Below are 15,257 nucleotides of genomic sequence, written 5' to 3' on the forward strand. Positions count from 1 at the left end.
TTACCTCTCAGCCCTTACCTTCTCACTGGTAAAATGAAGATATGGTTCTCATAAGGTAGTTCTGGGGGACAAATGAGATAATACACCTGAAGTGCCCACGACAAAGCAGGTACTCCATGGAAGGCAGTAGCTGTTGTTAATTTATTATAATATAAACCAAAGACACATGTTTGACATTCATATCTTGGAATGCCCAATATAATCCACTTATAAAAGCCATTAATTTTTATTTTAAAAGATTTATAGATAGAAATTAAGATTTAGGATGAAATAGACTGCTAGTCTAGGACTCTAAGTTTTCAAAGAAAAAACCAAAGCCAGGGACAGACAGCTAATGGAACTTGCTCAGAATGCAGGTCTCCCCACTCCACCCGAGCTGTGCTGAATGTAAAACATGAGATGTAGAACCTATAGAAAACACAAATTAAAATGATGAAACATGTCTAAAATATCAAGAATTATACTAAGTATGGTTGACACATTTTCCAGTTAAAAGAGTATCATGTTGAGTTCTCTAAAAAATTACAGTTACGTGTGTTATTACAATGAAACATCAAATCAAAAGAACCTGGAAATGTTGATAGTACAGAAAAAACAACCAGGTAAATGCCAGTAATAAATGAACAGAAACAGAAAAACCAAATAAATAAATACTAATAAAAAACAAAGCCGAGGGGATCCCTGGGTGGCTCAGCGGTTTAGCGCCCGCCTTTGGCCCTGGGCGTGATGCTGGATCCCCAGGATCAAGTCCTGCGTTGGGCTCCCAACATGGAGCCTGCTTCTCCCTCCTGTGTCTCTCTGACTCTCTCTCTCTCTCTCTCTATGTCTATCATGAATAAATAATAAAATCTTAAAAAAAAAACAAAGCCAAGGTAATTATATTAACATAGGATACAATAGGCATTAAAAACAAAAACCTTATTATATAATGTGGATAGATTACATCATGTGAATAGATTAAATTTATTGGGAAATTATTCTAGATTTCTATGCACTAATCAAATAACCTCAAAATACATGAAGCAAAATTTGAGAGAACTATAGAAAGAACTGACAAATGCATGCCCGTAGTGGGAAATTTCAATTTCCCTCCCTCAATTGTTGATGTTAAAGAAAAAAATTATCAATGCTGCAGGTGATTTGAAGGTCACAACTGGTTTGACTTAGTTCACTTACAATCAGTAATTATAATATGCTATATGTCAGTCTATTTTAGCTAGGGGAGATAGAGCAGTGAACAAAACACAGTCCTACCCTCATGGAAATCACATCCTAGATGAGGAGACAATAACCACTATGGAAATAAATGTAGAGGACTAACAGGCAAAGAACCCAGTATCTAGCAATTAGAGAATCCATACTCTCTGCGAGCCTATGAGAAACATACACAAAAACTGATATAACTTTAGACCATTTAAAGTAAATCTCAACAAGTTTCAAAGGAAACCAAATCATACAAATCTGACCACAATGCAGATTGGTCAGTTAGATCAATCACACATCCATTTTAAAACCCAAAGTTTTGGAAATTTATGAATATACTGAAGAAATTCAGAATAACTTGATAGATTTTATAGAGCTGCAGGTTTGGAAAAATCTTCCAAGTTTTAAACGTTCCATTTGTATGAAAAGAACTACATATAAGCTACTCTAGTAGAGTTGGGCTGAATTTTTCAATATGCTTATCCCAGAATTTACCAGTTCCTTCCAGTTTTTTTTAAAACACTGTTCACCATTTAAAAAGTTATCCTTATAAAATCTTAAAAAAAAAAAAAAAGAAAAGAAAAAGAAAGAAAAGAGGGAAAAAAATAAAAGAAGGGGGAGTCGGGGCACCTGAGTGGCTCAAGCAGTGAAGCATTCTACTCTTGATTTTGGCCCAGGTCTTGATCTCAGAGTGGTGAGTTTGAGGCCTGTTGGGCTTCACCCTAGGTGTGGAGCCTACTTTAAAAAAAAGAGGAGATCTTCTCTTCATCCCTTTTGTTATAGATTGAATGTGTCCCCTTCAATACCTCTTTTGAAAACCTAATGCCCAGTGTGATGGTATTGGGAAGTGGGGCCTTTGGGAAGTGATTAGGTCGTGAGGGTGGGTCCCTCATGAATGGGATTAGTGTCCTTATAAAAGAAACTCGTGAGAGCTTAGTTGTCCCTTGTGCTTCATGAAGACACAGCAAGAAGGCCATTTATGAACCGGGAAGCAGGTTCTTACCAGACCCTGAGTCTGCTGGTGCCTTGATCTGGACTCCCCAGTCTCCAGACTGGGAAATAAATGTTTGTGATTTAAGTCATCCTGCCTCTGGTATTTTTGTTTTAGCAGCCCAAACTGAGACACCTTCCTGCTTCCTACTTCTCACTGATTGGAAGGCAGATATGGGGCTGAAATTTGAAGACCTTCCTTAGACTATGAAGTTGAATGCTGTCTAGTGAAGATGGCAGGAGAAGAAGCTAGAATACCTCTTGATGTGCCCTTGATCCAGTGGAGCCCGTGCAGATGCCCTCTAGACTTTACATATCAGTGAAATAAGTCGCTGGTGTAAATCACTGTTGTCTGGGGTTTTCTGTCACTGACAGCTGAATCTAAATCCTAATGAATACAGAGAGTGTGGTAATGAAGTTGAAATGAAGATACGCAAAAGAGGTTTAAATTTTCAAGATTTTATCCATCTATTCATGAGATACACACACACACACACACACAAAGAGAGAGAGAGAGAGAGGCAGAGACACAGGCAGAGGGAGAAGCAGGCTCCATGCAGGGAGCCCGACACTCCCCAGGTCTCCTGGATCACGCCCCAGGCCGAAGGTGGCACTAAATCACTGAGCCACCCAGGCTGCCCTCCTCCTTCTTTTAAAATATACTTCGCGGGATCCCTGGGTGGCGCAGCGGTTTAGCGCCTGCCTTTGGCCCAGGGCGCGATCCTGGAGACCCGGGATCAAATCCCACATCGGGGTCCCAGTGCATGGAGCCTGCTTCTCCCTCTGCCTGTGTCTCTGCCTCTCTCTCTCTCTCTCTTTCTGTGACTATCATAAATAAATAAAAATAAAATAAATAAAATAAAATATACTTCGCAAAAGACACTTTCCCTTACTTGCTACTAGCCAGAATTAATCCAATGCTTCAAGAGGAGCCAGGAACCCAGTCTTTATTTCGGGTGTTCATGTATATGCCCAGGTAAAAACTGGGAAGATGTGGAAGAAAATTAGGTCATCTGAGAAAATGTGATAAAATACGGTTAAAAGAGTCCCGTCCAGGGGCACCTGGGTGGCTCAGTGATTGAGTGTCTGCCTGGGCATGATCCCGGGGTCCTGGGATCGAGTCTGGCATCAGGGAGCCTGCTTCTCTTTCTGCCTATGTCCCGGCCTCTCTCTGTGTGCTCCTCATGAATAATGAATAAAATCTTAAAAAAAAAAAAAAAATCTCACCCAGTCTCTCCTCTCTGACCAGGTGCCACACAGCAGCGCATGGCCTACTCAGGTCCCCACACGTCTACTCAGCCTTGCTTGGCTGGGGCCAGTAGGGTTTTCTCGTACCTCCTTGACAGTTAATTCTAGGCACACTCTTTCTGTGTCCTGTTAGTTTGTGTGAACTTCTTGGCTAAGGAATTACAGTGTCTTATCCGTCCCAGATTCTTTCTTTTCTTTTCTTTTCTTTTCTTTTTTTCTTTTCTTTTTTTTCTTTTCTTTTCTTTCTTTCTTTCTTTCTTTCTTTCTTTCTTTCTTTCTTTCCTTTTTTCTTTCTTTCTTTCTTTTCTTTCTTTCTTTCTTTCCTTTCTGATTTTTATTTATTTATTCGAGAGTGAAAGAGACAGCGAGACAGAGAGGCAGAAGGAGACGCAGGCTCCATGCAGGGAGCCCGATGTGGGACTCAATCCTGGGACTCGATCCTGGGACTCCAGGACCATGTCCTGGGCTGAAGGCAGGTGCTAAACCGCTGAGCCACCCAGGGATTCCCCCCCGCCCCCAGTAGGGTTTTCCATCCCTCAGGCCTCAAGGATAGCCTGGATCATTCCTGTCCTCTTACCTACAAGAGGCTGTGCTGCTACAGCCATTTGTCTTTAAAGCACAGTCTGATATTCTGTAGCTTCGGTTAAGAGAACTTCAGTTAAAAGAAATTCCAAACAGAATTTCCTGGGCACGGCCCAGTGGATCCTCTCTCCCTAATAAGGAAGCCACTTGACAGGCAACTTTAAAGTGGGAAATGAAAGCAGGAAGAAATCTGCCTTCACATTTGGGGTTGATTTCTTCCTTTTACAACCAGCTGCATGCTAACAATGTATCATTCTGGGCATGAACACAAGAAAGGAGTTGGGCTTTCTTCAAGGCTTTGCTTTGGGTTTTCCTCCTTAGCCAAGCATATCCCAGCACCCATGCTAATGAGGGATTTGCTGCCAGAAAGCCAGGAAGAGGCCACAGCCCAGCTCTTCCAGGGAAGAGCCCCTGTGTGGGGCTCTTGGCACCACCTCTGGGCTGAGTCCTGCCGTGGCTGTCTGCACCGCAAGGTCTGGCCCAGGAGAAGGATTCCAGAAGCCCTCAATAGATGGCAATCTGGGACGGATAAGACACTGTAATTCCTTAGCCAAGAAGTTCACACAAACTAACAGGACACAGAAAGAGTGTGCCTAGAATTAACTGTCAAGGAGGTACGAGAACCCTACCACGTGAACCTGATATAAATTCTTCCAGTCCAACCCTGTCCCCTTCCCACCGATCACAAAGAACAAACTACAGGCATTTTTTAAAATTATTTTTTGTGCGTGGGAAAGACACAGCTAGAAGTATGCCAAACATGGCCTAAATTCTGTGAGGCTTTCCCTCCATTTTCCTGAAATACAAACATGTCTTTTGACCTCCCTCTATCAAAATATACAGTATCATATTTTAAATACATTTTTCCTAAAAGGCAAGTACCCTATAAAAGGCCCAAGGATTACAAAAAAAAAAAAAAAAAAAAAAAGACAAATAGGAAAAAAGATGTAGTTACCTTACATATGTATTAACCTAAATAATAGTATCTACAAATGGGTGACCATAAATATCATTATGGTACCATGTTTTCTTCCAAAATCAAATCGTATCTAACCCTAAAGTAGCTTCACAAAGGTCATTTCATAACACATGTTTTAGCTTGAGGTTAAGATTTTAAGTGATGTTAAAGCAGGTAACAGAATTTATCTGCTTTTAAGATACTTAAAACTTTTTATAGAGCGGCGCTGTGGTCACAAATCAGTACTGGAATATAAAATAAACATGCTACTCTATTTTAAAAGATATCCTCCTCCTTTGAAGACTTGGAAATTTGTATATATGAAAATACTAACACAACTTCTGATGGGACTTCGCCATTATGCCCAATTACCTCAGTTTAAAGTGTCAGTAAGCAAGGTTCTCATTCCTGTCCTCTCAGCTCATCCCATGGTCCTCAAGTCACAGGAGCTCAGTTACCCCTTGTTGCAACCCAGACACCCCATAGCCCATCATAACAAACACCGTATCTCCTCATTCGAACTCCCAAACTGAACCCAATCTGTATTTTTAGCCTCACCCTCCTTAGGATTAAATCAAGTAATACAAGTAAAGTGCTTAAAACAGTGTCTAGCACATAGTACACACTCAATAAATTACTGACCTCTTACTACTATTCCGCTTCTTGACTCCTTCCTTTCCCCCTCCCCCTTTCCCCTTCCATTCCACCTTACTTCAGTCAATGCAAATTATGTGTTATTTTGTCAACAGATCATATAGTTTTCAGAGTCCTTTGCTTATGCTGTTTCTCTGACGAGAATGTCTTCTTAACCTCCTCTCTGCTATCCTATCCAGATAGCCTATCCTTTCTAGGTCTTTTTCAAATCCCACCCTCTTCATGAAACTTCCTCTTGATCCCCTCAAGTGGAAGTGATCTCTCTTTGAAGAGTCCATAATATCCTGTGGACACCTCTCTGGATATGGCATTCATCACCTGTGCTCTGGACTAGAGCACCATATGTATTGGCTTATTACCCTGTCCCTAACACATACACATTTGACAAACCTGCTGGGCAGAATCTTTGTTCTAAGAATCTTCATATAATCCCTTTGGAACATACCACACATCCCCTGAATTGAAAAAGATACTAAAATATTTTAATTGTTTAATTTTTTTTATTTTAACAATTTCTGCATTGAAGAAGTAGACATTTGAAGAATTAAAGATTTCACATACACATATATATTATTTATTATAGGCAAAAAGAAATTTTCCATGTACCTCTAAACTCGATAGGACTCTGCTTTGAAATATTTGACGAAACATACCACAGCAAGAAATTTTCTACCTTTGGTGATTCTTTCCTAAAACACATTTTCTATTTTTTAAAAAGATTTTATTTATTTATTAATGAGAGACACACGGGGATAGGCAGAGACATAGGCAGAGGGAAAAGTGGGACTCAATCCCAGAACCCCAGGATCACGACCCGAGGCAAAGGCAAACGGTCAACCACCAAGCCACCCAGTTACTCCACATTTGCTATTTGTTATACACAACCTGTTTTAAGATTTAAAACTCATTTGTTGCTTATCAAAGCTTTAAAATGGCCCCAATTCTAAAATCAATGCCAAACAGTAAGCAAAATTAAATATAGCTTGAATACTGTGTTTCAGTATGGTAATCACTAATAATTCATTCTTACAGCAAACTCTTATTTTCCCTCAATTCATTGTTGAGGAAGAAGATGTTTCATTCTATGAAATGTTCAATAGGTAGACAATGATGGTAGACTGGATCCATTATCAGGGTTCATATAAGAGGAAACAGAGTATTCTTCTTGGGTCATTCTGGAAGGCTTTATGGAGAGGGCAAAGTAGGAATATTTTAAGCAAACAGAGTCAGCATGGCAAGCTGAACGTGAACATTTGTTTTAGAAGCCTGGCTATTCTTACTCAGAAGACCTGGAGAAACTCATCTTCTGTATAAGTGACCCTGAAGTGAATGAGGGGAACAAGATGTAGAAGCAGGGGAAAAAGAGAGAGAGTCAGAAGGGTTTGCGGCAAAGATTAGGGAGCCTCACAGCAATTGGCAACAAGCACCTATGTATAAGGCAGGGTCGGAGGCAAAAGAAGAGCCCAAAAATCCACATCCTGAGTAAAGGCTGACCTAGAAGAACTGAGCTGAAAGGAACAGGATTCAGAGCAAACAACTTGCAGTTACCATGGGAAAAGAAAATGGCAGGGATCCCTGGGTGGCGCAGCGGTTTGGCGCCTGCCTTTGGCCCAGGGCGCGATCCTGGAGACCCAGGATCGAATCCCACATCGGGCTCCCGGTGCATGGAGCCTGCTTCTCCCTCTGCCTGTGTCTCTGCCTCTCTCTCTCTCTCTCTGTGACTATCATAAATAAATAAAAATTTTAAAAAAAATGGCAGCAAGAGTACTGATACTTCTTGAAGAGAACTCAATCATCAATTTAAAATTCAAGAAGGGTCTGGTAAGTTCCTAGAATGAGACACGTTTATAAAGAGCATAAAAATAAATCATTTTCACTTTTGCTGCTAGTACTGATGCTTGCATTTATCAAGGGCATTCCAGGTTATAGGAGCAGGGGAAGTGTATCACATATATTAGCCTGACCAAATCCCCAATACCTTTATGAGGTAGGTACTATCACTATCCTTACTTTACAGATGAGAAAACCAAAGCTTAGAGAGGTAAATACGAGTAGCTAGTGCCTATTCAAGTGAGGGCACAAAGTCATGTCTTCCTGACTCTCCATAATATAATAGAGTATGATCATTAGCATTTTAGAAGCAATGTCATGAAGTCTCACAATTTAAAAACAACAACATCACAATTAAAAAAAAAACTACTACTACTATTTCTCCTTTTATTCTCTTTTTTGCATATGCTTCTCTTTCATTACAGCCCTGGAAGTTCTTGGTTGGTTTCCACCATCTAAAGAGACAAGCATGAAGTTTACATTTCTTTCAGAACTGAAAGTTTCCCAGGAAGAGGGCCAGTTTGGGGAAACAGTGGTCTGATGAGCAAAGTGTTAACTAGCACATCCCAGAAAGTGAAGCACAGGCAGTCTCTGCCAATAAATAGTCCAGTTATGAAGTACACATTCTAAACTGAGCTGAAACACTATCCAGAGTGTGCCTTAAGGAAAGAAACTTGTCCCCTCAGCCTGGTTAAAAGCCAATGTTAGCTAATGGTTACATCATCGAGCTCAATATAGCATTTCAGGAGAAACTCAGAACGGATGGAGTTGCAGGGTACTCTTCCTTTAGTTTTGTATGTTGTGTGGAAAACAAAATGGAAGGAAAAGGAATATATATTTGAGACTATCAACTAGGGAGACAACACAATTCAAAGGGGGTTTCATTTTACCACAGGCTTTGAGATACGAAAATGAAAAGGAATAGCTGGGCTCATACATGGCTCTCCTATGATGTTCTGGGTGCTTGACATCCTTTCCTTTATTAATCCCTCACAACCATCTCAGGGCAAACACTGTCTCATCTTCAGAGGGTGCAAATGCTTGCTGCTCAGAGATGTTAAGAGATCTGTTTAACATCTCAGAGCCAGATTTGAATCTAAGGTTTTGTAGCTTCCAACATCTACGCCCCTTCCTCTAAGCCAAAGAAAAGTGCAGAATTCCAGCTGTTTCCAGGCTCTTGGCAGCCCACCTGATACCCATCTGATTAAAGAAAGACAATTTGAAGGTCATCACTAAGATGTTACCAAAAAATATATGTGGAACACTTTGGGATTTTAAAACCTTATCTCCAATAGAGTTTCACCCTTTAAACTCATGAACCACTACCATCTTATGACTGAAAGCATCATAATTATTAAAATATAAGCTATGGAGGAAACATATTAAGAACCAGGAAGAATAAATAAGCATCATAACTTATGTCTACATTGACATTTTTAACATATTTAAAACTCATTTCTTCTAGCTACAAAACCGTCCAGTGATCTACTATAAGAAGACTTCCTGTGATAAAAAGCTGGGGATGTTTACTGCTTGTATTAAAACAAACATTTTCTGAAACATCATATTAATTTCATAATTTATCTAGTTTATTCTTTACCCATGTCTTGGGTTGTCAAATACCTAATATTCTCAATTCTCCCCATACTTCTAAATTCAAAACATTATTTCAAAACAAATGAAGTCTTGTGGTTCTACAAATCACATCTTTCATGTTTTAATTTTGCTTAGATTTTCCTCCAAATGGCCTTGATAACATCAGGCACCTTTCCCTTCTATTACCAAAAGCTTTTCTGTGCCCTCGCTTTGCGCCTGGGAATTAACTGATATAATTCATTAGGAGTCAACATTATGCTTTTAATCCACACAAGCAATCTGTCTGAAGGGATGAAAAGGGGGAAATGAGCAGAGATGTTAGATACGTATTTGATACACCATCTGAAGTTTTATATAGAATTCCCATTTAACTCCTTAATGGCACAGAGCCTGCTGCTCTAATTCTGGTCTCCTGTTTTGACTCCTCTTGGGTGCTGGTTACAGGGGCGAGGGCCTGAAAGTAATCCCTCATGACGTAGAAGCTTCAAAAGGGCAGAGACTTCATTTGACTGCTTTGTTCACAGGTATATTCTAGATACCTACAGAATGCCTGGCACATAGCAGATACTCGAATAATTCCCAAATGGATGATTGACACCATCTTTTTCTTAAGTGTTGATCAAGTTTGTCTAGTAAGGAGTGACTGGGATATGGTGAGGGGTCTGGAAACCATGTCACCACTTGAGCAATGAAAGCAGCAGCAGATGTTCAGGTATGAAAAGCAGGGATGTAGTTGGGGCCCAGAGAGAACCCCGCTCTAAGCCCAGCCTATAAGCCTGAGAGTTAACCAGCCATGTGTCTGGGCAAGTCCCTGGAGTCTCCATCTTTCCATCTTTGAAACAGAACTGCTACAAGGATTAAATAAACAAGAAAGGTGTCTGGCAAAAAGCAAAGAATTTATGAAAAATAAATTAGTATTATTTCTACATTTCACTTCTTTTCACTCTTGGGGGAAGAAAAAGACTTAGAAATGGTAACTTTCTTCAGGTATGTGAATGGCAACCTGTAAGAAGACAATGACATTATCCATATTATACTAGGAGACAAAACAAATAAAGGACGTAATACAAAAAAGACTAAAATATTGACCCAATAAAATACAGACCTAATAAAGAGTGTTTCTACCCATAAAAAATCATCCACCAATAAAGGTATCAGATTTCTGTCATTATTTTAAACAGAGGACAGGTGATTCAGAATGATCCAGAAATTTGCAGAACCAGGTTTAGTTAAAAGGGTATTAGCTAAGGTATCTGCCAACTCGGATTCTCTGATTTAATGATATGATTTCTTTTTCTATGGGTAAAAAAACTACATTTTTTCATGATTCTTTGAATGTATAAACCAGCAGTCAGATGATAGACAATTTACACCAAGGACAATATTAAGAAATCTCCCATCCCAATCATCATCCTCATCTTTACCCTCTTCCAAAAAGTAGCAGTCATATAAATGTGCAGTGACTAGAGAACAAAAACCCCCACAAAGTATGTCCTCAAAATAGTGATGACTTTGGGAAAGTGTCAAGGGGTATTACACCATTACATATCCGCTATTCAGATCAAATAAATATTGCTTTGGTAATCCTTTCTCAAGTTTAAAGGTTTACCTGATGCAATAAGTCTATTTTCAGGCTAACAACTGTGATTCCTCTTTCTTTCCCCTTTCCCCTATAGAGCATATTTAATCACAAGAATAGGTCCTGCCTTTAAGAGTAGCTCCAACAATGTACCTGCAAAAACCAATGTCCTACAAGACCAGAAAGAAAAGCTCTATCGTTTACTCTTTTGGCCCAGATGATGACAATGCTTAACACTGGAATATTCAGATCACACACTAAGAGGAGATATTATCTTTCTCATTTCAGTAAAATTTATCAGCGTCTGCACTGCTTTTATCCTCATTACTGTTATGCTTCCAATACGTAAGGTAGTTGTGATTCATGAATTTGAAACCGTAACATCTGTTGGAAGGTGAGGCTTTAATTGGTCATTTTCACAAGGCAACATTTTTGGCTGAATGAAAGGATCGTGAAGGTAGCCTAGGAGATGAATATAGAAACTAAGAAGCAGGGAAAAGACATACTACCCAGGCAAGGTGGAGTTTTGTTTCTACTCAGAATAACTTTTAAGAGGAGAGGGAAATCTGGAAAACTTAAAAGTTTAAGTTATTTCAGAATTAGATAGAAGGAGTCAACTGCCATCAGTTGCTGTTACATATTTCCCAGCTTCTTCCTTTCTATGTGCAGTTTTAAGAAGGGAAAAGATATTTGGAATTGCTTTATATACAGTGTGTTCTGGCATATTTAAAGAGAGCTAGAATAAAAATAGTTTTTCTTGTTGTTGTTTTTCTGGGTCGCATTCTCATGCCACACTGACTCTTTTCACAACGTCAGGGACTCTGATGGGCTCCTCACCAGCCATTCCTCCCAATTCCCAACCTATGTTTTAGTGCATGTAGTATTTTTAAAAAATGCCCTCTAGTTCACCACATACCTTACTATTTTGCACTAACCAGTTTCATTCACTTGCATTATATGCCTGGACCCAGGAAATTGGGACCAAATCAGTGGGAGCTTCTGTGAGGTCAAGGAAGCTTCATGAATGTGCAGAGGGCCTTTTGCTCCCAAGCAATCCTGTAAGAGTGGAGCATGCATATTATTGCCATTTATATGCTATTTGTGGATTGAGATAAGCTCAGGACTTTCTTTACTGACCTATGCTATCACATAGATGTATACAAAAGGTAACTTATCCTGAGAATAAACGGAAACTTTTCAAATCTTAGAAAAATAACCAGGCAATATTTTAAATTTCTTTTTGTGTGAATAAAGGTAAAACACTTGATTTTATTTTTATTTAGTTAGTTTAAAGACAATTTGTAACTATAAAAGCACTTTAACACCTACTAGGATGGCTACTAAAAAAACCCAGAAAGTATTAGGTGTTAGCAAGGATATGGAGAAATTAGAATCCTCCTGCACTGTCAGTGGGAATGTAAAATGGTACAGCCACTAAGGAAAACAGTATAGCAATTCTTTAAAAAAAAAAAAAATAACCACATGATCCAGCAATTCCATTTCTGGGTCTATATTCAAGGAAATTGAAAATGGCAACTCAAAAAGATATTTACACATCCATGTTCATAGCAACATTATTCACAACAGCCAAAAGGTGGAAGCAATCTAAGCATCCTTTGGCAAATGAATCAACAAAACGTGGTCTAAACACACAATAGAATATTATTCAGCCTTAAGAAAAACAGGATATTCTGACAAATGCTACAACATGAATGAACCTTGAGAGCATTATGCCAAGTGAAATAAGCTGGTCACAAAAATACAAATACTGTTTGATGCCACTTATGTGAAGTCAAATCCACAGAATGATGATTATCTGGGATTAAAAGGAGAGGGGGGGAAAGTTGTTTAATGGGTATAGAGTTTAGTTTTAAAAAATGAAAAAGTTACAGAGATTGGTTTTACAACAAATGTGAATGAACACTACTGAATGTACACTTAAAAATGGTTCAGACAGTAAATTTTATGCCATTTGTATTTCAACATAATTTTTTTGAAGAAAAAAGACTTTAAGACTGTTGAGAAAGGCTATATATAGTTTACTCCAGATCAACTTGGGCTTCTTTTCTTTTTTAATTTGAGAGAGAGAGAGAGAGAGAGAGAGAGAGAGAGAGAGAGAAGCATGTGCAAATGGGGAGAAGGGGCAGAGAGGATAGAGAGAGAATCATAAGCAGACTCCCTGCTGAGTGTGGAGCCCAACGCAGGCTAATCTCACAACTGTGAGATCATGTCCTGAGCCAAAACCCAGAGTTGGATGTTCAACCAACTGAGCCACCCTGGCACTTTGGGTTCTATATTTTAATGATAGATATTGAAGTGTATGTCTCTAGGGCTTAGAAAAAAGCCATGTCATTTGTTACTCTGTTTTGGGTATAGAGATACTAGTAAGTTTGACCTAAAGTGTAAGTTCTAAAAGCTCAAAGAACATGTCCCTTTTTAAAATTGTGTCTATGTATAAGTACACAGAAAACTCTTGTACTTGGTGGGCATTTGTAACTACTGAGTGGCCATATGTCTTAAAGGGAAAAAATGAAATTATAAAGCTTAAAGTTTTCTTTGGGTCAATGAGCCAAACATTACATTTGCTTAAAAAATGCCAAAAAGGGACATCTGGGTGGCTCAGTGGTTGAGCATCTGCCTTCTGCTCAGGGCATGATCCCGGGATCCTGGGATCGAGTCCCGCATTAGGCTACCTGCAGGTAGCCTGCTTCTCCCTCTGCCTATGTCTCTGCCTCTCTGTGTCTCTCATGAATATATGTGCTGCCGAAGCGAGCACAGTCTCTCATGAATAAATAAAATCTAAGAAAGAAAGAAAGCCAAATACTGTGGTGCAATCGTTAGTTCCATATGTCCCAGTTTGTCAAGAGGTGGCCCTAGTATGGGTTTTAACTCTCTAAATTCTAGTTTTCAGGGCCTATGTTGTAAATGGGAAATTTTTTCAATGACAGGTTGCTATTTAGGCTTCATAAAACCCCCAATTTAATTACCTCGTAGCAGCAAATCCATGTAAGATGGTTGTTACCCTTGATAACGCTGATCTGAAATATGTTCTGCCAGTAGAGGTTTTTTAAATGTAATAGTTTTCAAAACATATACTGATTAAGGTTTTAGATCTTATTTGAAAACAAACCAAATTCACTGAATTCTATCCCTTGAATGATTTCTATAATAACAAAGGTAGTAAATGGTAATAACAAATGTAGTAACTGGTAATAAAAGGATTTCCAAAAGGAGTAACCATGTTACTCTAATTCAAGTCATAAACTAGCTCCATTTAAAAGTTAGTTGGAAAAGCAGTAACTAAAAGTGATGACTCACAGGCATACTTCTTGAGTAAACACATCAGCCTTTTTTTTTTTGAGTAACTACAAGGTGCTCTTCCACACAAGGTTAATGGTATTCTATAAATGGATGGAAATGCAGATTTTTCTTAAAAAGTTCACAGAATTACCCTCCCTATACTCACTGTTCATTTTTATGCTCTGGAAAGGTTGCCCATTATCCAAAAGTTAGCATTTAGAAAGAGGCTTGAGGGAAAGGGAGAAGAGGAAGAGAATGAGGAAGAGGAGGAAAAGCAGATGTTGTTTCCACACACACTAGCTCCCTAAAGCCTCTGCCAAGTGCATGTAACAATGTTCTTCAAGGCTGACCTTATCCAAAGGAGAAAATACAACTCAGATGCCAAGGAAAGCAGACAGTTAAGGATGACACCCAGAGCACGGTCTACAAAAGAGCTCAGCCTTGATGGCTAAGTCTCTGATGAGCACTAGGCTCAGGTTTAACAAGATAGTTTGCCCATTCACTTGCAACTAGAAGGAGAATAATTAAGGGAGGAGGAAGAGGAAGAGGAGGAGGGGGAGGGGGAGGGGGAGGATGGAGAAGAAAAGAAGACAGCGAATGAAGAGGAGGAGGAGAGAAGACAAAGGAGGAGGAAAGAGGAGGAGGGGAGAGGAAGAGGAAGAAGAGGACCAAGAGGAGGAAAAAGAAGAAAAGAGGACAAGAGGACTAAGAGGGGCGGGGGAGAGGCAAAAACCTGGAGTCTGCTTATAAATGCTTCCTTGATTACAAGCTGAATCATCTTAAGCAGCTATAGAGGCCACCTACATCCCAGCTACATATCAGAGTCTCTAACATCTGAGTGGTATCATACTTGATACGGTCAGAAAAGACATCAAGAAGTTCTTGGTAGGAAAACCTAGGGAATAATAAACAGGAACTATCTACTTGCTATTCTTCTTCTAGAGCGGGAAAGGAACTTAAGGGATGGATCTTCTGATGCTCTAAGCCCCTCTTTTCCTAAGCACTGAAATAGAGTTGGAAAAAAATTAGCATTTACTGGGAATTAAGAGAAAATGTGGTTTTTCCTACAGCTATAGATATTCTCAGCGTTTTATTGTTTTTAAACATGAAAACATTGTCATTTATCAGTTAGGAAATTTTGACTTTTCTGCAGATATGTCTGCACATATACAAGCTCCAGCTCACTCTTCCATTATATACACACACCTCTGAGGAGTGGCTAGGCATGATTCTGCTTGGAATGAAATGTATAGGTGCCTTCTGAGCCTAGAATCTCATGATTTATTAAAACTAGCAATGTGGTATTTTATGCTTTCA

General features: G+C 39.3%; 1 protein-coding gene across 4 annotated transcripts in view; it reads right to left on the reverse strand.

Annotated features, from left to right (window-relative positions):
- SLC7A2 (solute carrier family 7 member 2) overlaps positions 1–15,257 on the reverse strand; it is a 68,143-nt gene that overhangs the window by 41,572 nt on the left and 11,314 nt on the right. The window contains exon 1 of one of the 4 annotated variants that reach the window (XM_072776186.1): positions 11,557–11,691. The exons of the other annotated variants lie outside the window; for them this stretch is intronic. The gene's annotated coding sequence lies outside the window, so the exon portion shown is untranslated. Of the gene's footprint in view, positions 1–11,556; positions 11,692–15,257 lie in introns of those variants that run through there. 4 annotated transcript variants of the gene reach the window in all.

Source organism: Canis lupus, chromosome 15 (assembly GCF_048164855.1).
Source record: "Canis lupus baileyi chromosome 15, mCanLup2.hap1, whole genome shotgun sequence".
Lineage (NCBI taxonomy): Eukaryota > Metazoa > Chordata > Mammalia > Carnivora > Canidae > Canis > Canis lupus.